We start from the raw sequence: 23763 nt of genomic DNA, 5'->3' as shown, positions 1-23763 counted from the left end.
GAAGTTATACATCCTGATTTTATTGTATATGTGGTTATTTGTAAACGTTCTTAAACCATTATTAATATTTTCCGTAATTATCAAAATTGAGAGTGAAATAGTTTATTTTGAAACCTCTTTATTCAAGAGGGCTTCTATTCTTCCCTTATTACTTGTCTTTGTTAATCAGATCTTGGGATTTAGATCTATTTTATAAGTAAAACTTTGTTTCATTAAGAAACCTTTCTTTTTGACATTTACCTCTAGTTATATAACTAGATTTGCAATTATTTGGATATCTGATTTTAATTGGTCTCCATGTTCACTGCCTATTCTTTTATGCTGACTTTTCTGTTCCTGAGTTGTTAATTATGTCTCTTCTTCTGTTTGTCTTCAAATAATTTTTTTCAAGAGGGTTACAAAGGTGGCATCTTTCTAGAGACCTTGTATTTGATCACCTTCGGTAAGAGGCCACTTGGATAAGTATTGAATTCTTGGGTTACAACCCTTGAATAATTAGCTCCTGAAAAACCAAAAGTTGATTTGAATAACATAGCATTTTAAAGAACACCATTTCCAAGAACACTGTTATTTACACTGTTTTGAAATGTAAATTTTTCAAAATCGATTTTTGTTTCAGCTTCTGTATGTGGAGCAACTTATTTATTGCTAGATATGAGATGCCCTATCCCATCTCTCCCTTAGAAGATCAGATACAACAGAGACATCAGAGGGTTTGGCAGTCATTTATTCTTTCATTTATTCAACCAAGAATACAAAGGTGTATGATTCACCTAACTTTTATTGAGCAGTTACATTTTTGCTTATAAACACCATTCAAAAGAAGAGAAGGTTATGATCCCTGACATTTGAGGAATTTACTATCTGGTTGGAGATAAGAAATCTATAAAAATAACTGGAGAGCCAATTTTAGGGCAGGATACACATAAGCCATGTCTGTAAAGCAATGAGATAGATGTTTCATGCTAGAAGTAAAAAACTAATATCTATACACACTTAATATACATCAAAGTCATAAAACTACTTATTTATTTACTTTTGCATTTAGTGTTTGCCCATCTCTGTTTAGGATATTGAATACCTATCTAAAAGTGATTAAAATTGAGTGAGGAACTCAAAGAGTTTGTAGAACAGTGAGAAAGAATAAGTCATAAGAAAACACATCTGGAGTAAAACTGGACAGTATAGACTTCCTGGAAAGGGCATATATTGATGCTACCTCAGTGTGTTATTTGAGTAGATATATAGTTAAACAGGAAGGATGTAAAACCTCAGACTGAAGGTAAAATGCCACTATGTTTATGATTTTTTTCTTTTGTTGAGTACAGGGGACTTTATTGATGGTACATGACAAGGTGGGGCTCCCTAGGCTTCTCCCATTCTTCAGGGGTCAGGTGTGGAAACAGTGTTGAAGGGAGAGTCTCAGCATGTCAGGGACAGAATGTGGCAGGGACTTGCTAGCAGCCGAGGGCCTCTTTTCCTATTGTTTTCTCACTGGGGATGATGGTCTAGGACAGTGTGGCATGGACTTGCCTGCAGCTGAGGGCCTCTGTTTTCTTGTTGTGTTCTCACAGGGGCTGATGGTCTAGGGGACTCTTACTTCTTGGAGGCCATGTGTACCATCAAGTCTACCACCCTGTTGCTGTAGCCAAATTCATTGTCATACCAGAATATGGGCTTGACAGAGTGGTTGTGGAGGAAAATGCCAACCCCAGCGTTGAAGGTGGAAGGGTCAATGTCACTGTTAAAGTTGGAGGAGACAACTTGGTGCTCAGTGTAGCCCCACCATGCTTTTGAGGGGACCCTTCCATGCCTCCTTCATTACCTTCTTGGTGTTACCATATCTGGCAGGTTTCTTTAGATGGCAGGTCAGGTCCACAACCAACATGTTGGCAGTGGGGACACAGAAGGCCATGCCAGTGAGCTTCTCATTCAGTGTGGGATGACCTTGCCTTGGCAGCACTAGTTAATTGCAGGGATGATGTTCTGTAGAGCTCCATAGCTGTCATCCCAGTTTCCAGAGGGACTGTCTTCGTCTTCTGGGTGGCAGTGATGGCATGGACTATGGTCATGAATCCCTCCATGATGCCAAAGTTGTCATGGATGACCTTGGCTGGGGGTGCTAAGCAGTAGGTGGAACAGGAAGCATTACTGATGATTGTGAAGTTGTTTTTGTTTTTCTCATGATTCACACCCATCACAAACATGGGGCATCAGCAAAAGGGGCAGAAATCATGACCTCTCTAAGTGAGCCCTAGGCTTTTCCAAGGTAGTGATGATGCTTGTAGATTCTACAACATAATCAGTACTGGTATCCTCCTGTTTGATTTGGATGGGATCTTGCTCCTGGAAGATGGTAATGGGATTGTCATTGATGACAAGCTTCCCATTCTCAGCCTTGATGGTGCGTGGAACTTGCCATGGGTGGAATCATACTGGAACATGTGGACCATGTAGTTGAGGTCAATGAAGAGATCACTGATGGTGACAATAACCACTTTGCTAGAGTTACAACTAGTCCTAGTGACCAGGCACCCAGTAAGGCCAAATCCATTTACTCTGGCCTTCCCTTCAACCTTCGTGTCTCAGGGACATGGCTGGCACTGCATAAGCTGTGACTGTCTGTAGAATGGGAGGAGCACAAAGCCTACATTTATGATTTTTATATAATTGCATCAGCATGGAAGAACTCTTGGTGCCTAGTATGCATCTTGCATATTTGGCATCCAAAACTATTGCTTGATTTAATTGTGTTTCAATCTAAAACTTTGTTTTTTTTTTTTTGTAATATTAACATTTGGGGGAATTTCTGCTCAACTGCTCTTCACAGAATAGAACACAGAGATGGTAGAATTGATAAACTGTAAACTAATGTGGCTGAATCTTTTGTAGTGGTTGATTTTGTGTCACGGGGTGCCCAGATAATTTGGTTAAACATTTTTTCTGTGTGTGTGTGTGAGAGTATTTCTGGATAAGATTAACATTTGAATTAGTAAACTGAGTATAGCCAATTGCCCTGCACAACGTCCCCAGGCCTCATCCAATCAGTTGAACATTGAATAAAAACAGAAGGCTGAGTAAGGAAGAATTCGCTCTCTCTGCTTGACTTCCTTTGAGTTGGGACATCCATCTCCTCCTGCCTTTGGACTTGGACTGAGAGCAAAACTTACACCATCAGCTCTCTTGCTTCTTGGGCCTCACACTTGGACTGGAGCTGTACCATCAGCTCTCTCTGAGCCTGCTGACTCTCCTAGCTTGCAGATCTTAGGACCTGTCATCCCTCATACTTCATGAGCCAATTCTTTATAATAAATCTCTGTCTCTCCCCCACCTCCAATACACACACTAGTGGTTCTGTTCTCTGGACACATTTTGTATGGAGTCTAATACATATTTTGTATGGCATCTAATACACATTTTGGTATGGAGTCTAGAGGAACAGAATCTTAAGAATGAGCTTTCTGAATTGGTTCTGGGGTTTTGGAATTGGCTCTCTAATGTAATTGGATTTAGAGATGCTCATAACTCTATTTCCAGTAGTAAAAAGAGCATTGATAGTACATGCTGTACTCTGGTAATAGTGATATACAAAATAGCACCATTTGATACTCTTAACCACTTATAGGAAGTAAAGATCTGAATGACTGTTTATATGATACTTCTAACATTTTTGGCAAACTAATGAGTATAATGAGATTGGCTGGTTGCTCCTATTGTCACTAGACAGAGTGGGAAAAATAAAGGATGAGCTCAGGGATTTGAATATGATAAAGATCAATGTCCTAGAGGCTGATGGGTGAATCATAGGAATCAATTAGCCTGTTTACCTGAAAGGGTGCTTGTACCAGGTGTTAACAGACTGGGTGAGTAACTTGAGGGACTTGCTCCAATACTGGGAAAAATGAAAACATGAGGCCCTCTTGGAAAGTTTTTAAGAGCAGAGATAAGCTTTGTTAATCTTTGAAAAAAATGCACATCCATGGGCTTGGTACCTTTTTACTGGTATGTGTTCCATAAAGGTTGGTTAAACTGGGCCATATTCTTGATGATGGAGCATTTCCCTTCCTGTGTAGGCTTTTCAATGGCAATAGAATTGTCTAGTAGCTGAAGAATGAGTGCTCAGGTGCAAATTCTGGCAAACTAATAAGGAAAGTTTATTGATATAAATTTGCCTTACTCCAGAATAAGTATTTTTTGGCTGGCAGTGTTTTTTTATTTTATAGTTGTCTTGACTACCAGCAATAAACTTAGGGCATATAAATTCTAACTTGGTTTTAATGGTAGGAGAGTACATGGCATGAGATCCCTCTCCTTCAATTTAAGTAGGATAATCATATTAACCAAATCATCAGGCTGTTATAAAATATATTTTAATAAAAATATTCCCATACCAAAGAATCCCTTTGGTGATTAATAAAAAGTTGGTATAATGAGGTTGTTATTTCCAGCTCAGTAGGAGGGAGAGAGCTACAATGGGAAGTATTGAGATTCTTCAACCCCATCAGGGAACAATTACAATAATAATCATAATAACAATAACAATAGCAAAAAACCCAATAGTACTTGCCATTTATATTACGCTAGAGCCAGAAATTCTATACAGAGGGAGGGTAGCACCCTAGTTGGAAGGAGGTAGCGAGGCTAGGAGACACCTTGAGGTTGAATTGGTATAGCACTTTACCTTCAACTGAGAAGATGACAACTGTTAGGATCAAAGAATGGGTATGGGCCAGGCGTGGTGGCTCACGCATGTAATCCCAGCACTTTGGGAAACCAAGATGGGCGGATCACCTGAGGTCAGGAGTTTGAGACCAGCCTGGCCAACATGGTGAAACCCTGTCTCTACTAAAAATACAAAAATTAGCTGGGCATGTTTGCGGGCACTTGAACAGCTACTTGGGAGGCTGAGGCAAGAGAATCATTTGAACCCGAGAGGTGGAGGTTGCAGTGAACCCAAGAGGTGGAGGTTGCAGTGAACCCGAGAGGTGGAGGTTGCAGTGAACCTGAGAGGTGGAGGTTGCAGTGAGCCGAGATTATGCCATTGCACACTTCAGCCTGGCCACAAGAGCGAAACTCTGTCTAAAAAAAAAAAAAAAAAGAATGGGGATGGGGCAGGTGAGTGGAAGTGAGGAATCAGTATGGGGGTGACATGTATCAGGCTGCCTCAATCTTGTGGGCTGAACTGTTCTAAGCCAAGCAGGCACCTCACTACCAAATGAAAGACCCAGTGATGATTTTAAAGGCATTCAATCCAAGCCTGTGCTTTTGACAGTCAGTTTTCTCTAAGAACTTATCCCTAATGTTGACAGGATAACCAACTAATTATCTTTGGTCACTTAATTAATTAATTCTTACAAGAAGTTTAACACCTGAACCCTCTTCTCACTCCCCACAAACTACTTCTTTATGGCTGACGCATGGTGCTTTGCCATTTCAGAACTTGAAATAGTTTATTCACATCAATATGCCTATTTCAGATATAATTCCTGTATAGTCTTTGTTCAAAGAAAATATTATTTGTTCTTTAATTTCTGTTATGTCATTCTCTCACAGGATGGTGCTAGCATATATAAGACTGAAACACCAAAGGCCTCTGTGGAAGTTAATGAACTTCTGTGAATGCACTTTATGTTATATAGGAAATTGTTTGGTAGCAAGTAGCACATATTTGGGTGACAGGGGTTAATATGCTTCCATCTACATAAAAGTTCAAAGTTTGATTATTATGCATTGCATACCAAGGTGGATGACAGTAGTTTTGATTTTGTCAGGATAAATGTGTTCTCCCTGCTCCAACCATTATGCCAAGGATGGCCTTATTCTAGAACCTCCTAATTCCGTTTTGAACATTCCTAGTCATCATTCTTAACATTGAAATATTATCTACTAGTACATGAGCTCATGAGAGCTTTCATAGCTGTAATTAAAGATGCATAAAAGGCATGTAACACTTTCAACTCAAGTCACATGCTGGTCTGTTTTATCAACTATTCGCAAAAGTTCTCCTGATTGGTGATTAAAAGTGGATTAACAATTTGAGTTTCTTTCTTCAGGGTTATCAGATTCTTCAGCAGAGTATTTGAGCCATGCCTTGAGGCACATACTTCAAGTTGTTGCATCCAGTTTTAAACTCCAGATTGAGCTTTACATATTAAACGTGCACATTTGTTTTCGCATTTTTGAGCTTAGCCGGGTCGCCCTCTCTAATTAATCATCTCGCGGGCTTAGGAAACTTCTGCCCAGTCCTTTCTGATTTGTTAAAAGAAAGAGAGAAGGTTTTAGTCTGAAAAAGGCCTTATCTGATAAACATCACATTATATGGATTTTTACACTTAAGTACATTTTCTTTTTAAATCTGGTGGCTTTCCCAAACTAGAAAGATGGAGTGTTTGCATACCTCCACCATTCACCAAGATTAACAGAAAGAAAGCTTGATACAGTAAGAGAAAGAAATGGCTGTTTAATAGTTCTTTTGTTTTCCATTCAGATCACATACACATTAACCAAACGAGGCCTCACAGCCAGCATGGAATCTGATATCATAGCAATGTTTTCAGGAAGCAATAATTGAACACTCCTCATTAAAAAGGTTCATAAAAGAATCCTATTAAAACCAATACAAATAATAAACCTTGAAAATGCTGCTTTAAATTCCAAGAGGATGGTGAAGATCTGCGACAGTAACAGTCTTCCTGTTCATAGAGTGATTTTGAAAATCTTGTGGGCTGAATTTTTCCAAGCCAAGCAGGCATCTCACTACCCAATGAAAGACCCAAGGACTATTTTAAATGCATTCAATCCAAGCCTGTGCCTTTCACAATCAGTTTTCTCCAAGAATTTATCCCTAATCTTGACAGGATACCCAACTGAAAGGCTAATTATTTTTAATCACTTAATTAATAGGTAATTCCTACAAAGAGCCCAACACCTGAACCCACTAAGTCCTCTTTGCATGGGCAAATCCAGCTGGTTTGATGCACTAATTTCACTAAATGAAATTTGGACAAAAAACTGTATGTTACTGCAAATAATGGTAAATGTATCCAATTCAAAAGCAGTAATAAAAAAGTATTTTTTTCCCCTTTTAATCACAGAGGCGGCGGCTGTGGTAGGCCCCAAATGCACAGGGCATATGGCTCACCTCACCACCCCAGATGGTGCTGCTGGGCCAGCCTCCCCAGCGTCCACTCTGGCAGTCTTTCCTCATTTCCTTGGCCCTCACCCCATCTCCTCAGCCTTCCAGCTGCACTGCTATTGTATGCTGCTCTTTCTCGGCAATCTCCTTTTGTTTTCTGTGATGTCTCAGGATGTTTTCTTCTTCTCAGGGGTTTTCCAAGCTTTTTCCACACTCAGGTGCTCAGACCTGTTTATGGTCTGGGTTGTGAAGGAGATCAAAATTCATATGGACAGGCATTTATGTATTAGCCAAGAGTTGCTAATGCATTACTTGATTATAAGTCTCAGAGAAATGGGATGAAAGATCTTAGATTTTTATACACTCTGGTTCAATGGTTTCTCAGTTCTTCTGATCTGAAAAGAGTAAGGGACCCCTTTCAGCTAAGCACTTTCTGTTTTATTTCTTATAAAGCCATGTAGTGGCTGCTATTGCCAGCACAGTAGTCATTTAATAAACCCCGAATGTAGCATTTCTTCTCATTCATTTCAGTGAGTGCTGTTCTTTTCTGTGTTTATTTTTTATTTTTTTTTTCATGCAGTATTTCTTGCACCCTCTTATTACTCCTCGGTCTTTGGATTCTAGATCAGTGGTTCTCAAGCTTTGCCTGCATCAGAACACCTAAACGGCTTGTACAACACTGATTGCTGGATCTTATTCCCAAAGTTTCTGATGTGGTAGGTCCAGGTGGGCCAGGGAATTTGCATTTCTAACATATTCTCAGGTGATTCTGTGGCTGCTGGTCCAGGGACAGCACTTTGGGAACCGCTGCTCTTGAGAGAAGAGAAACTAGAGGTTAAGTGTTTTAGCTTCAGGGTCAGTTGTAATCCCTGCTTCACTATCCTTCTAGCTGGGTAGTCTCTCAGCTGATAAAGCTCCCCCAAGTTCAGTTTCTTCACTCTTAAAATGAGTTTGTTAAAACATCCCTAGCAGGATTGTTGAAAGGAAGAAATTAGATAATGTTTATTAAGCCTTTGAAAGAAAAGTGATCATGGTGGATGTTTTGTTGTTATTACTTTTTTTTCTTCCTGAGGACTCAACTTTTAGGACTTTTAATTGAATCATAAAGAATCCTTCAAGCATCCAATTTGGTTAAGGAATTGCATGTCTGTTTAGAAAATAAGAAAATGAAATCCTTTTGGGAGGATCTTGACCAGATAATGATTCTAAAATCTCATGCTCAATAATAGTCAACAGAATTTTTAAAGGAGGCACCTCTTTTGATTGGGGTTTTACCACAATCAAAACACAGTCACAAGAAATCAAAATATATTATAAAGTCACAAAAATCAAAACAGCATGGTATTGGCTTAGGAAAATGTAAATCAATTAAATGAGCAGAGTAAAAAATTTTATATCACATTGAGAGATAGGACTAGCTGGATTTCCTAGGCCAACTAAGAATTCCTAAGCCTAGCTGGGGAAGGTGACCACACCTACCTTTAAACAGGGGGCTTGTAACTCAGTTCACACCCAACCAATCAGGTAGGAAAGAGGGCTCACTAAAATACTAATTAGGCTAAAAGCAGGAGGTAAAGAAATAGTCAAATCATATATCACCTGAAAGCACAGGGGGAGGGACAGTGATCGGGATATAAACCCAGGCATTCGAGCAGAGAGGGGCAACCCCCTTTGGGTCCCCTCCCATTGTATGAGAGTTCTGTTTTCACTCTATTAAATCTTGCAACTGCACACTCTTCTGGTCTGTGTTACGGCTTGAGCTGAGCTTTCGCTCACCGTCCACCACTGCTGTCTGCCGCAGTCAGCTGATTTCCACCCGTAGGGATCCAGCAGGATGTCCACTGAGCTCCTGATCCAGTGAGGCACCCATTGCCGCTCCCGATCAGGCTAAAGGCTCACCATTGCTCCTGCGTGGCTAAGTGCCCTGGTTTGTCCTAATTGAGCTGAACACTAGTCGCTGGAATTCACGGTTCTCTTCCATGACCCATGGCTTCTAATAGAGTTATAACACTCACTGCATGGCCCAAGGTTCCATTCCTTGGACTCCGTGAGGCCAAGAACTCCAGGTCAGAGAACAAAAGCTTGCCACCGTCTTGGGAGCGGCCCGCCACCATCCTGGGACCTCTAAGGACAAAGACCTGCCGGTAACAACATGCAGGCACACACACACATACACACATACTCATATACATATATATATATATGTATATGAGTATATATAAATGTGTGTGTATGTGTGTATATATATATGAATATAATTTCAAGCTAGTGAGGGAAATACAGAGTGTTAAATGATATTGGGGCAATTATTGATTTGAAAACAACTTTGATATTTGCCTTATATCACACAAAATCAACTTCTGGATTGGTTTTTAAAGCTTAAAAAAATCAAAAGAAAATATAGTGTAATATTTCTATTATATTGGGGAGTAAAAGGAAATAAAGGTAAAAATGTTAGGTTTGAAGTGACAGAAATTTGAAATTTCTGTATGAAAAAGGTGTTTATTATCGATAAATTTGAAAGACAAAATAGATTGGAAGAAAATATTTCCATCAGATTATGGAAAAGGATTAATACCTGGATAACAAAACTACCTTATCAAAGCAATAAAATACATACAATACAATAAAAATACAAGTAAAGCATATCAATAGTCAATTCAGAAGAAAAGGAAGAGGAAGAAGAAGAAGAAATAATAATAATAATATTAATAGAAATGCCAGATAAAGATTGGTAAGATTTAGTACTGTTAAGGTTATGAAAACCCTGTCACTATCATTCAGTGTTCCTGGAAATGTAAATTTATCCAGCTTTTTGATGAGAAAACTAAATGTGCACATATCCTTTGAAACAGCCAGTCCACTTCTAGAAATACATGCAATAGAAAGATTTTTATGTAGGCACAATAATATCTTCACAGGAATTCTTGAGGTGTTTCTATTAATACTAAAAAATAAACAATCTAAGTGTGCATTAACAGGAAAATAGTTAATTATGTTATGGTATATCCATACTATGGGATACACATGTAAAAGGCAGAACTTGAAATTCCAGCAAAATGAAAATCAGATATCGTGAGAGACCCTTTGCTAGATAAAATACAACTATCCATTGAGAGGCATAGTTGAACTTGGAAGAAAGTAGGACATTTTCACAGGGGCCAAAAAGATGAATTAGAAAACCAGAATGTTAAGCAAGCCCAGAATGTTCTGAAGACATTTGTTTAGAGTGGAAATTGGAGATGGTGAATAGGTGACAAATTCTTGGGTCTGTGTGGGATGGGGAGCTGGAACTGAGGCTTCAGGATAAAGTGATTCCTTGTGGTAGATCTTCTGTGAAAGAGTGTGCTAAACATCTGCAACCGATAGCTAAGGAAAATGAAAAAGACACTTGTTTGTCTCAGACTGGCCCTGAGGGGGAAAGATTAAATATATGTAAACTTCTTCACATTAATCAGAAAACCCTGATACCGTCCTACAGAAAAACGGGAAAAAAATACATGCAATTTTCAGAAGAGGAAACCTGAATAGCCAATAAGTATACAAAAGAGGCTTCAATCCCCTAGTGATTAGGAAATTGCAATGTAAAATCAAAATGAAATATCCATCAGATTAGCGAACCATTACAGGTCAGAGGATACCTCTTAGTAGAGTATCAGAACTTATGGTGGGAGAATACAATGGAACAACTACCTTGCAAAATAACCTGGCAATAACTAAAAAATTAAAGATACATATCCTATGAATCATCAATCTATTTCTACATTCATACCTTAGAGAAACTCCTGTATAAGCACACAACGATGTATTTACAAGAATAATAATAGCATTTGTAATAGCAAAAAATTATAAACGACCAAAGTAAAATAATGTATAAATTATGATATATTCAAATAGTAGATGACATATTGCAGTGAAAATTAGGAAACTAGAGCACCCAGATGATCCTTAAAACACAATTTTGAGTGAAAAATTTAAGTTGTAGTGAAATACATACATTTTGATACTGGATAGGGATAAAGTTTCAAAATATGCAAAATAATACTGAATTCAGCTCAGAAGTACATACATTTCTATTTGTAGGAAAAATATAGAAATGGATGGATTTGATAGACACATTTAGAAAAATTATTATCTTGGGTGGGGCCATGGGAAGGTCAGGTTGTTGTAGGATACACAACGTGGAACAAAATTTAGTGACTAGTGATAGGTAAGAATGTAATAAATGTTGACACATTTCAGAATATTTTCAATCTCTCCAAATGACAATTGTGTAGATTACATATCAACGTGGAGAAAAATTTTGATACATTTAACGAAAACAATACAAACTAGAGGTATGTATATTATGCTACATTAAAAAAAATGCAGGTGCATGTAGATGAAGGTTGAAAGGTATCTAGCAAAAATGGAAATAGAGTAGTCTAATTAATAAAAATTATCTTTAATTTTGATATATTTTCAATTCTTAATATTTTTTTAGATTCAGTTAAGAATCAGATAAAAACTTCCAAACACTATAAGTATTAATCTGATAACTCAATCAAAATAGAAATAATCTGTCATTCAGAACTTTGACAGCTCAGAGCCACTAAAATATACAAAAGGTCTGAAGGAGCTAACCGAAGCACCTGTAATTTTTGTTATGGATAAAGTATATATGGCAGATTGTATTATTTAAGCAACTTTTATATCAATTTGAAATTTAAAAATAAAATGCTAAAATATTCATGTGGAAAGAGTAAATACAGAGTAAAGATTCTAAAAAATAGGAGCAGTGAGAATTATCAAAATGTATATTAAAACATAATTTAAAGCTTCTATCATCAGAAGAATATGATACTGGAGGCAAATAACTAGACTTGATGCTTGCTACTCAGTTGGGAACAATGGAATCAGGAGCTATACCCAACCATTTGGTGAGACTCTGGGTCTCAAGGTGGTTCAAGTTAGCTGCTTCAGACCTTTCATATAGTTTAGTGGCTCTGAGCTGTAAAAGTTCTGAATGACAGTTTATTCCGATTTTGACTGAGTTATCAGATGAATGCTTATAGTCTTTGGAGTTATTTTTATTTGATTCTTAGGTGAATCTAAAAAATGACTAAAAATCACTTTGGCATTGACAAACTATAGAAGCTCTGCCACAGCTCCCTAAGTCCTGGACATCCCCACCACTGTCCTATCCCAAGTGGTCATTGCTTCAGGCTGCCCTTTCCACATGTAGTTCTCATTTGAATGCATCTAGTTGGCATGACCTGGGCCACATTGCCCACTTACTAGGGAGAAGAAGGTGTGAGAAATTTAGTATTCATAAATCTACTTTGGGAGAGTGGGACATACAATATATGAAACTACCAAGATATCGAGGAGATGTTTAAATTTGCTGGTCAATCAAGAATATAGATGGCCATTTAACTCCTGACTCAGGGAATGACTCTTCTTGTAAAGGGTGTCCACAAAGGGACACCAAGGCTTGTACTGAAAGACAGCATAGAATTAAATGAAGAGAAAAGTCAAGAGAAGCTAGACTAAGGGATCTCAAACTTGAATGTGCATTGGAATCATCTAGAGGGTTTGTTGAAGCCCAGATTGTTTGGCCCCAGCTCCTTGTAGTTTCTGATGCAGGAGTCCTGGGGTGGGGCAGAAGATTCTACAGTTCTCATAGAGTCCCAGGTACTCTTGATAATGATAATCCTAGGCTCACATCCTGAGAATCACTGAACTACTCAGACCAAACATATTTCCACAAATTCACAAATTCAAGTTTTCACAAGTTCAGTCTTAACGTCAGATTGAAAGTTGGTAGCAAAAGTATAGTATAAATTATTAGTAATTTTATATTTTTTGAGTAAGTTTACTTAAATTGAAAAACAGAGCATACTGGCACATGAATAGATAGACCATTGTAAATAACATAAAGTTCAGGGCTGGGCACGGTGGCTCACACCTGTAATCCCAGAACTTCGGGAGGCAGAGGCAGGCGGATCATGAGATCAAGAGATTGAGACCATCCTGGCCAGCATGGTGAAACCTCGTCTCTACTAAAAATACAAAAATTAGCTGGGCATGGTGGTGCGTGCCTGTAATTCCAGCTACCCGGGAGGCTGAGGCAGGAGAATTGCTTGAACCAGGGAACCAGAGGTTGCAGTGAGCTGAGATTGCGCCACTGCACTCCAGCCTGGTGACAGAGCAAGACTCTGTCTTAAAAAAAAAAAGGATAGAAAGTTCAGAAACAGAGACAGTATATACAGAAAACAGTATATACAGAAATTAAATATAGAAAGTAAATTTATAATAGATTTGTATATTAAATTACTGTGAACAGGACAGATAAAACGGTTTTGGAAAAACTGGATAATTTTGGAAAAAATAGAGTCCTTATTCATAGTATGCATTTAAATAAACTCCAAATGGATCATCAATTTTAATGAACTCATGACTTTAATAGATTCTCTTTCCTAGCTCTGTCCGCTGAAAGGGCCAAGATGCTGTGATACGTTGCAAACAAGGTTATATTAGTTTCCAAATACTATTCCCACCAAAAGGGTAGGACTCCCTGAAGTATTAAATGATTCCAGGTCTTGCATTAGATTAACATTAAACATCTTGTGCCAGAAAGCAAGGGATTGCTGAAAGAGTAACGGGAAAATGTCAGAAGAACATGGAAATGACCACCTGACTGGCTAAATTTGAGACAATGTGAAAATAAAAAATAAAAAAAAAAAACAGCAATAATAGATTATAGAACATTGAATATCCAGAAAATAATGACAACGACCCTCAGACTGATCCAGATTGTAGGACATTTCCTAAGACAATTGATCGGAACTCTTCAAAAAATGTCAATGTCATGAAACACTGAAATGAACAAAAAGGTAGGACACTGTTTAAGTTAAAGAGGAATAAAGATACATGAAAACTAAATGGCATGTGTGAACCTTGATTGGATATTGAATTACAAAACACAGCTATAAGGGATATCTTTGTAGATAATCAGGAAAATCTGAGTATGGACTGTGTATTAGAAAATATTGTATCAATGTTAAATTTCTTGGGTATGATAATGGTACTGTGTTTATGTAAAAGAATGTTCTTGAGATTTTCGTGAGATGTAAGTAGTGGTGAGGTGTTATAATATCTTTAATTTACTTTCAAGTGGTTTTGTCATGAAGTGTACATGTCTGTGAGAGAGAGGGATACAAAGAGATAAAACAATGTGAGAAGATGTTGACAACTGGTGGATCTAAGTGAAGGATTCTTTCAATTTCCTATACCTTTGCAATTCTTCAAAATAAAAAGTAGAGAATAAAAATAAATAATATTATTTAATAATTAAATTACCATTTATATGTAAATAATATTCATAGATCATGCAATCATGTCAAATTCTTTACAAATTAAGGCAAATGTAAGAAATAAATGTGGGAGTATATAAAGGAATAAATGATGTAAGTAGAAACCATCTGTCTCTTTACTTGGTAGATGAAGACACAGATTCTTGAATAAATTATCTCCCCTAAGGTCACATTCTAATATATATAAGATTCCATTTCTGTAAGCTTTATATGGCAACTGAACATCAAATATGATTCTTTGAATACTTGAAATTTTCTTTCCAATCTGTTGGTTTGAAGAAGCTCATTGTGTTACACCTTATCAAAGAGAACAGACCTTTTGAGGATTTTGTTTTCATAGCTGCTATTTTTAACTCACATTCAGTAGGGACTGAGATATCAGTAGGATGCTTTCTGTTTCTTAACCCAGTTCTTTATAGACTGGTTCTTAACTCATTTCTTCATAGGTAGTTGGAAGTCCATTAGATCTGTGGAATAAAGTAATAGAGATACTGAAACGAACAATAAAGCCAGGATGTTGAAATAGATTCTAGTCAAAACTTAATGTTTTGAAAATGTACATGGTCCTCTGTTGCTCTGAGTTAAGCAAGGATTCACTTTCCAACCATGGATCATCACGGATCATGATGTCATACATCATTATCACTACCACCTGCCTGGACAAAGGAAACTGTGTGACACCGCTGATTGTTCCTAGCAGTGCAGTTGGAGTGCTGGCTCCATTTCTTGTTCTGCCTCTTACTGGCAGTGTGACTTGGAGCAAGTTACTTAGCTTCTCTAGCTTCAGTTTCTTCCGGGGAACCTGAATGGAAATAACAGTATCTAATTGATAGATTTGTTGAGAAGATTAAATGAGAATGGTCATAGCACAGGGCCTTGTATAGAGTAAACATGTAGTGTTTTTTTTTTATTAAGCTGTATATTATTAGATATTTCTCAAATGACTAGAAAAAAATTTAAATGGTTTCTGTTTTACAGATCTCTCTGATCTTTCTATTTTCACATTTACATTTTATGGTGACTTAATTAGAAATTGTTGCCCATAAAAACTAGAAACGGCCGGGCGCGGTGGCTCAAGCCTGTAATCCCAGCACTTTGGGAGGCCGAGAAGGGCGGATCACGAGGTCAGGAGATCGAGACCATCCTGGCTAACACGGTGAAACCCCGTCTCTACTAAAAAAATACAAAAAACGAGCCGGGCGAGGTGGCTGGCGCCTGTAGTCCCAGCTACTCGGGAGGCTGAGGCAGGAGAATGGCGTAAACCCGGGAGGCGGAGCTTGCAGTGAGCTGAGATCCGGCCACTGCAATCCAGCCCAGGCGACAGAGCGAGACTCCAGCTCAAAAAAAAAAAAAAAAAAAAAAAACTAGAAACATTTTATTTTATTTTATTTCATTTATTTATTTAGAGGCGGAGACTCACTCTGTCACCCAGGCTAGAGTGCAGTGGCACGATCTTGGCTCATTGCAACCTCCACCTCCCTGATTCAAGCAATTCCTCTGCCTCAGCCTCCCAAGTAGCTGGGATTACAGGTGTACGCCACTGCGCCAGGCTATTTCTTTTTTTTTTTTTTTTTGTATTTTTAGTAGAGATGGGGTTTCACCGGTTGGCCAGGCTGGTCTCGAACTCCTGACCTCAAGCAATCTGCCTACCTCAACCTCCCAAGGTGCTGGGATTATAGGCATGAGCCGCCATGCCCTGCTGAAACTATATTTTTGACATGAAAATACATTTAACAAAATAATCTGTCTGCCATGCTTCCAGAATTTTTATTTTGGTCACATGCAATTATTTAATGTATATTTCTTCTTATATAGAGAGAATCTATGAAAGTCATGAGTTCATTGAAATAGATGATCCATTTGGAGTTTATTATAGTGTATGCTATGAATATGGACTCTTTCTTTTTCCAAAATTACCCAGTTGTTCCCACATCATTTTGTCTATTTTGTTCACAGTAATTTAATATACAAATTTATTATATACTTTCTATATTTACTTGAATCTAATTTCTGTATAAGATATATAGGAAATATTACTATGATATATAAGCCTAAAGTTAGGGGCCTTTTTCAGACCTTTAGCCAGAAACTGGTGCTGGTAATGCTTTTATTCTCACATTTTTTCTGTGGAGTAATTTCATATTTGATTGGCTTTTACAATACGTTTAAGGATTTGGAGTTAAACATGGACATTCAGCAATGAAGATTTAGGGTTCAAAAAGAATCACTATTAATCTGACTTCTTCCCATTTCTTTACTTCATATAAAATCAAACTGCACATTGGCTAATTTGCTCATTCTTCTATACGTATTTGTCAAGTGGCTGCTATGTTCAGTGTTAAGGTGAAAAATGTAAGGAATAGTACCTCTTCTCTAGGACCAACCAATATAATTAGAAATATAAAGTATACACATAACCATGTTATAAGAATGGATGATAATATATAAATGGCCAAAATGAGGGGTGTAGGTGGGTGAAGGTCAAAAGACCCAGAAATGGTCGGGAAGAGACCCCCTTGGGCTTATGTTAAATGAGTTACTTTTTAAAGAAAAAGCAAGAATTATCTGGACAAAAAGGGAGAGGCATTTCTATGTGAGGGGAGCTGCATGATCAAAGACTTAAAATGGAGACTTAGCTCAACATGTTGTGAAAATAATGAAATAATAAGCAAGCTAGAGTGTAGGATAGGTTTTTGGGAGAAATCAGAGATATGTAGTGGAGACAGAGATTACAGAGCATCTTAGCTAGAGAAATCATGTATTTTGCCCTGAAGAAAACAGAAAGCTTTAGAGGATGTTCAGCAGTGGGATAACTTGATGAAAGAATATTTTATGGAAATTTAAAATGTGTTGGTATAATTAAAAGGATGGAGCAAAAGAAGCTGGAAGCAGAGAAAACTGATAAAAATATGCTCTGCATTTAGTTTTCCCAAAGAAGATGATGCTGGACATGTTGCATTTACCAGAATAGTAGAACACACACATGGGAATTCAGGGCTTCAGATAGAGCCTGAGTTATTATTCGAGGTTAAGCTGCCTGATATAACTATCTCAGTGGGCCCAAATGCCAGACATAGTTCTGTGAAGGATCATAGCATCGTCGGTTTTGCCTAATGACTCTGGATTGGAAAACATTTGATAAGGCATTAAGTGTACTGCCTAAGTGACTTAAAGGGGTTTATGTTCAATGTCCTTGCAACATGCTGTTTTTAACCTTTGGAATGAATATTGTGGAAATTTATGATCATAAAGAATATTCTACATTCAAATGGAAAGACCACAGAATCTCTTTATTTGTGACAGGTGGATCAATCAGGAAGTCAATAGGGGAAAATAGTGAAAGCAGAAGGTTTGGTGGAGAGTCATGTGAGCTTTTGTGGGTAAACTTTGATCATATCAAAGTTAGTATAGGAGAGGGACTGGATTATAAAGGAGCTTGACTTTTCAAAGGCCAACTATGCATTAGGCATAATGTCCTGCAATCCAAGCTTAGGGCTACACATTCTTGGATCCAGGTAATGACTGAGAAAGTCTGGCTCACCAAGTGTATTGCAGCTGTGAACAGGCATGGATCAGTGGCTTTGTCAAAAGCAAATGATCACCCACAGGGGCACATGGAAATGGGGACATAAAGGGAAGGGTGACTCTTCTCAGTTGGCTGGGGAGAGAGGGATATGATTGCCACCTGATTTGGTAGCCAACCTGACCCAGTTAGTTTTCTTGTGACAGCCTGGACAGTGAATCTTAACACAATCCTGGTCAGAATACTCACTGGACCTCGGGGGAAGCGCCAAAGAAGATACTCTTAGTCTTCAGCAGCTTCTTGATCCTAAAACCTTTTGAAGTCTGAGATGGAGATCTGAGCGTAACAGCTTCTCCCTAGCCTTCATATTCCTACCTTCTTACCTGTGATCCTTTAAGGCATCCTCTTCTCTTGAGCGACAATACTATGTTGCCCTTGGGAGAGGGCAGAGGAGGGCCTTATCTTTCAATAGTTCTGTTTGGGCATTGGTCCACAACGTTTCATTGGCTTAACTTACATCCGTTACTGTGCTCAGTGCTTTATATATGTTTCAAAACTGCTAGGGAATTACAATGTGAAACACCTGGTAATTTCACTTAGACTCTTGAAGGCCACTGGGGATTTGGCTGACAGTTGGGGAACAAACATTTATAGTGAGTATAGGGAAAGAATAACATTTGAGGAATTTGGTGATAGCTAGGTCATTTTCTTTGCCTTAAACTACTTAAAATCAAATGATTTATGTGTAGGCTTTTCTTGGAGGTGCCAAATATGAAGATAACATCCAAAGAGTGATTTTCTAATGAGTATGAAGTCTTTCCATAAACAACCTATCTCAATGGAAATATTGTCCTTGTTGAGAGAGAAACTGAGGAGAACTTACGTCTCAGTATAAAAGTCATGGTGATTTTTCTTTTGGTAATTTGTTTCCTGGCCTGATAAAATATTTGCATATAAATATGTAAGGAAAATTATAGAAATGGAGCTAAAATGTATTTTCTCTGAGTACGTGTTAATATAATACTATTGAAATGCAAAGATCTGGTTGTCTGAATACAATACTAAAGTATTCCTGGAACCCCACCTCAAAACTGGTCAATATTTATTAAAACATATCTTTATACTGAAGAGCAAAGAGAAACAAGTATCAACAGAATGGACTTCTCATTGTTTCCAAGTGTGTGCACGTGTGCGCCTTCTCTGGCGATACTCTTACTCCTTAAGAAGAAATGTTATACTTATTCCTCAGAGGCTTATTCTAAGGGAATGATGAAAGCAAATGGGAATATTTATGTGTGGTTCGAGTTGTTAATTTTGTTCAATATTTACATCCCTGCCTATGGGTTCCAGAAGAAAACAGAACGAGCATGTTTAAAGAAATGAATAAATTAGAATCAATGAATTTAGATGACTTAATCCTATTAAAAATTCAGGATATAGGATAAATTGTAAGCAGAACATGGATGATTTAATTTTTGTTGTCTTCAATGGGAGAATATTTCATTCCCTGATCTTGCTGTCTTAGAAGGGTACTAAATGCAATGTAGAGCTTTTGGGAAGCAGCTGCGAACCTGGATATCCCACTCACTTGCCAATATTTTATGACCAAGCAGATGTGTACGCAAATCACACCTGTTCTAGTTCCAGAAGCTCTGCTTCAGTCAATCACTTTAAAATAACTTCTGTCTCTAAGATATAAAATGTACTAAAGTATCTTGAAGGCTGGACAATGAAGGTGTCAGCAGCTCCCCGACCAAGGGCACGGCTGAAACATATGGTTACATTTTCCATGCTTTCATGGGACTCCAGGGAGCACTCAATGACAAATCAATGGAAACTTCTCATGGACAGGAAAGTGAGAAGCCCAGAGAATGTGTTGGGAGGACAATAAGGCACATCTTGCTCTGTGGATGCCTTTCTTTTGCTGCTCTGTTCAGGAAAATCTTGAAGTAGTAATGGCCTTTTGCAATATAGTAACAGCAGATAAATCTTATTTTGAAGTCAAAATTGTTCTCTGAGAAGGTGCAAGGTGAAATATTTGGCATTAATTGTTTTGATTGCTTTTAAAATATTTTTATGTTTGTCTGGCACAAAACAGGTATCATAACCTAAAAGAACAGACTGATACTTTTTCTGTAATGATTTACTAATAAAGTGAGAATTGCCTGGTTCTGTAACCCACATCCCTAAGCACCATTGTTTGAGTTGGATCCTGAGTATTTAAACAATTCTGAAGGATTTTTTCCAGAACAATAAACGGGTTTTGAATTTATAATGGGCATTGTGTAATCTGGGTTCTGACAGATCCTTGTACTTTTCTTCTCTGCACATGGCCACGTGTTATTTCTGCTTTGTAAAAGCAGGTTCTTTTGTATAAGGTCAGAATTTGCTGTGTTCTGTTTGAACACAACACAATGATTTTTCATTGCATTCCTTGCAGACACTTAACAGTTAATTGTTGATGACAGCCACTGTCTCTATTGTGTCTGGCTTTTTAATCCACAGTTGCCACATTCACGGCAGTGTCCGTAGTTACCCAGCTGATGATCTCTCACCGGTAGCCACTGTTCTTTGTCATAGTTTCACATCCTTTTTATTGTCAATTGTCCTTTCCTGTATCACCATTGTAAACTTCTGGATATAAAGAGAGCAAGCTTAGATCTTCTTTAAAAATAATTTAAAAAATTTTATTGTTTACTATTTATTTACCTATGACATGCATAAAGAAAAATGAATGCATTATAAGTGTGAATACTCTATGTAAAAATCAAAATGAACACACCCAGGTAACCAGGACCCAGATAGAAAAATGCAGTATTGCCAGCACCACCTTCAGATTCTATCCCCAACTACCATAGATAACCACAGTTTTGGTTTCTAAGAGCTTAGCTTAGCTTTGCATGTTTCTGAACTTAATTGAAATGTTTGTATGTACAAACATTTTTCTTGCATGTAGTTTAGTGTGCTTATTTTCTTTGCTATATGATATCCCTTTATGCAAATTGCCACATTCTTTTTTTCATCCATTCTAGGGTTGGGCATTTGCAGTCTGTAATGTTTAGCTAGTATGAAGAGAGTTGTTACATTCTAGTAAACTGCCACTTGATGAACATATGTATGCATACCTCTATGAGTGGAGTTGCTAGATTAGGTATATGCTTGATTGTAGAATTTTTAAAAAGTAATCAAATTAGGGTTTCAGAAAGACTTTCTCACAGCAGTGAAAATAATGGATGAAAGAATGGTAAGAATAATTTAGATGAGGAATGATAAGAATTTGAACTGATGAGTGTCAGTGAGATAGAAATAAAAAGATGATTATGAGAACTATTTGTGTGGGAAAATAACTGAACTCGATGACCTAATTAAACACGAGGTGAGGTCAGTATGACTTCCAGATGGTGTCATTATAGAGATAGAGAATCTCCTTAAATTAACATTAATATACATTCAGGAAGTTGTTCGTGTTTATTTTGGAGATGAAGAAATAGGACTGATACAGATAATACCTAATAAGTGGCTTATTTCCTCTAAGATGTAATACTAATTCTTTAAATAGCCAAAATAGTGCCTGGACTTCATTTATCAAATGCCATGCATCCTAATAATTGTACTCACTGACACCTACAGAGTGCTTAAAGAGAAGATCTTGTTTAAATCTACCTCTGTCATTTAGAAGTTACATGGATTTGGGCTAGTTAACATTTAAAAAGCATTTTTTTCACATGTAACACAAGGTTAATAATATACATCTTGCATAATTCAATGAGATCAAGTATATAAAGTTTCTTTTAATGCCTGGCACATAGTAATTTTAAATGATAGCCATTATTATTGTTACATTTAGTCATTACATCTTAATGCTTTTTAAAAAAACTATTCACATTCTCAAATAAAGAGATAGGACCACCTTTCTCTTCTCTACATCGTCTCAACAGATTTATCCTAAAATCTGAGCATTTAGAGATTAAGTAAAAACTGACATTGTATTTAGCAGCTTTAAACCAGGCTTGACCATTCCAATGGATAATATATTCCAATCTTATCCAACAAGTTTATCCTGATCTTTCATTATTAAGTATTCTACAATTGCTTCATAGGGTCTCAAAGTTTGCACCCAAGACGAATCGTCATCTATAAGATTCCACTACATCTTCTTGACTTTTAAGATATGAAACTCCACTTGTTTTGGAAACAAATTGTACGGAGTACAGTCTGGAAAAAGCTACAACTTCAGTTTTACAGCATGGGGATTATTACTATTCACCATGTGTACTGACATCCGCACGGAAAGCAAAAATACTCAACACAGCATCAGCTTCCAAATCCTGAGAAACATTTTTGAGACTCCATAAAAGCAATGATATTCTTTCTATCCAGCTATATCTGTTTTTCGTGCTGCCATTTTCAGGAGCAACAAGCAAGACCGGGGTCTCTTTGTCGTTGCTCTCTCATGTTCAGATCTACTAACTGCAGTGCAAGGTGGTAAGGAATTTTGAGGATGAAAATTTTGAGTATAATGTTGATTTCATCATTGAAACTGTCAGGATAACAGAGGAATACTTTCATAAAGCCTTTTAAATCTTCAGCTATTTGTTTCTAGGCAAAGTATCCCCTCATTCCTGTCAGTATCTCTGTCCCCTCACTCCCTTCACATACAAATCCCATATAACTGTATATTTATGTAGTGATTCAATGAAATAAAAATTTTATAGCAGTTTTGGCTAATATTATTATGAAGTGATGTTCATTATCTGTACAAGTTGACAGTGATATATGCCATTCACAATTCAATGACTTTTCTGATATCTGCAAAGGACTCGGGATTGGATCTGGACTAGAACGTATTACTCACGTGACTATATTCTCCAGTTACCAGGCTATAGAAAATTGTATCACATGACTATGCTTTGTTCTCTGAAAAACAGATGGAAGGTACACTGTTTTTTAAATATTAGATTGATTTTGGTGGTTTATTTTCATGTGACTTGCAGTAACTGAAGGAAGATGAACATGTTTTAAGATGAGCAGACCTGTACAAATGACATTCCTGTTGATTACAGGGAGGGTAGCTACTGCATATGTCTCATTAGATTGATTTGAAGACTCTGTAGGCATGTTTTGTTTGCTAAAACACTAGGAAAGATGAACACATACATAACAACAGCATAAAAGCGGTAAAGGCAGAAAATTCTGAGGTTGCCTCCAAATGCTTGTCTCATGAGTCTAAACTTAATATCACCCTTAAGCATTACAAGGAATAACTTCGGGGATAATGCTGCTCCAAACTGCAGTAGCATACCTTGGCAAAATCCTCCCCTTACCACCACCCCAGCCGTGATATCCTTCAAACATTTTACAGTTCTTTACATTGAGACATGAAAAGAATTAAGATGAATAGAATCTCAGAAATTCTGCTTACTACAGATGTTCAGAGTAGATAAATATAGAGTTATATGGATTTATTGGCAGTGGAGGGGGACCTATGAGCCAGATACTGGTAAAGGGTACTGGGGAGTGTAGTGGCATCCGAGTCCGTTAGTTTGTAGCCACCACTAGGGTGCATTTATTGAGAATGCTGTCATTTTTCCCCATCACGGGCCTCTGGTCGTGTTGCCATCTTGATCACAGCCATCAGGATGTGGTGTGTCCATTCATTAGGAAGTCAGCCGGAGCAAGCTCTATCAGTTAAATATTGAAAATTTGTCCTATAACTAAAGCTATATTCTGTTGTGTTATCTGTCTATAGC

At 37.5% G+C, this 23763-nt stretch overlaps 1 pseudogene; it reads right to left on the bottom strand.

Moving 5' to 3' along the window:
- Positions 1-1596: 1596 nt before the first annotated feature.
- The window catches only part of LOC104671508, an 85014-nt pseudogene continuing 62847 nt past the window's right edge, over positions 1597-23763 (bottom strand).

The sequence above is a fragment of the Rhinopithecus roxellana genome, chromosome 4, assembly GCF_007565055.1.
Source record: "Rhinopithecus roxellana isolate Shanxi Qingling chromosome 4, ASM756505v1, whole genome shotgun sequence".
Lineage (NCBI taxonomy): Eukaryota > Metazoa > Chordata > Mammalia > Primates > Cercopithecidae > Rhinopithecus > Rhinopithecus roxellana.
The sequence above is the reverse complement of the archived record's forward strand: the minus strand, read 5'-3'. Positions and strand labels throughout refer to the sequence as shown.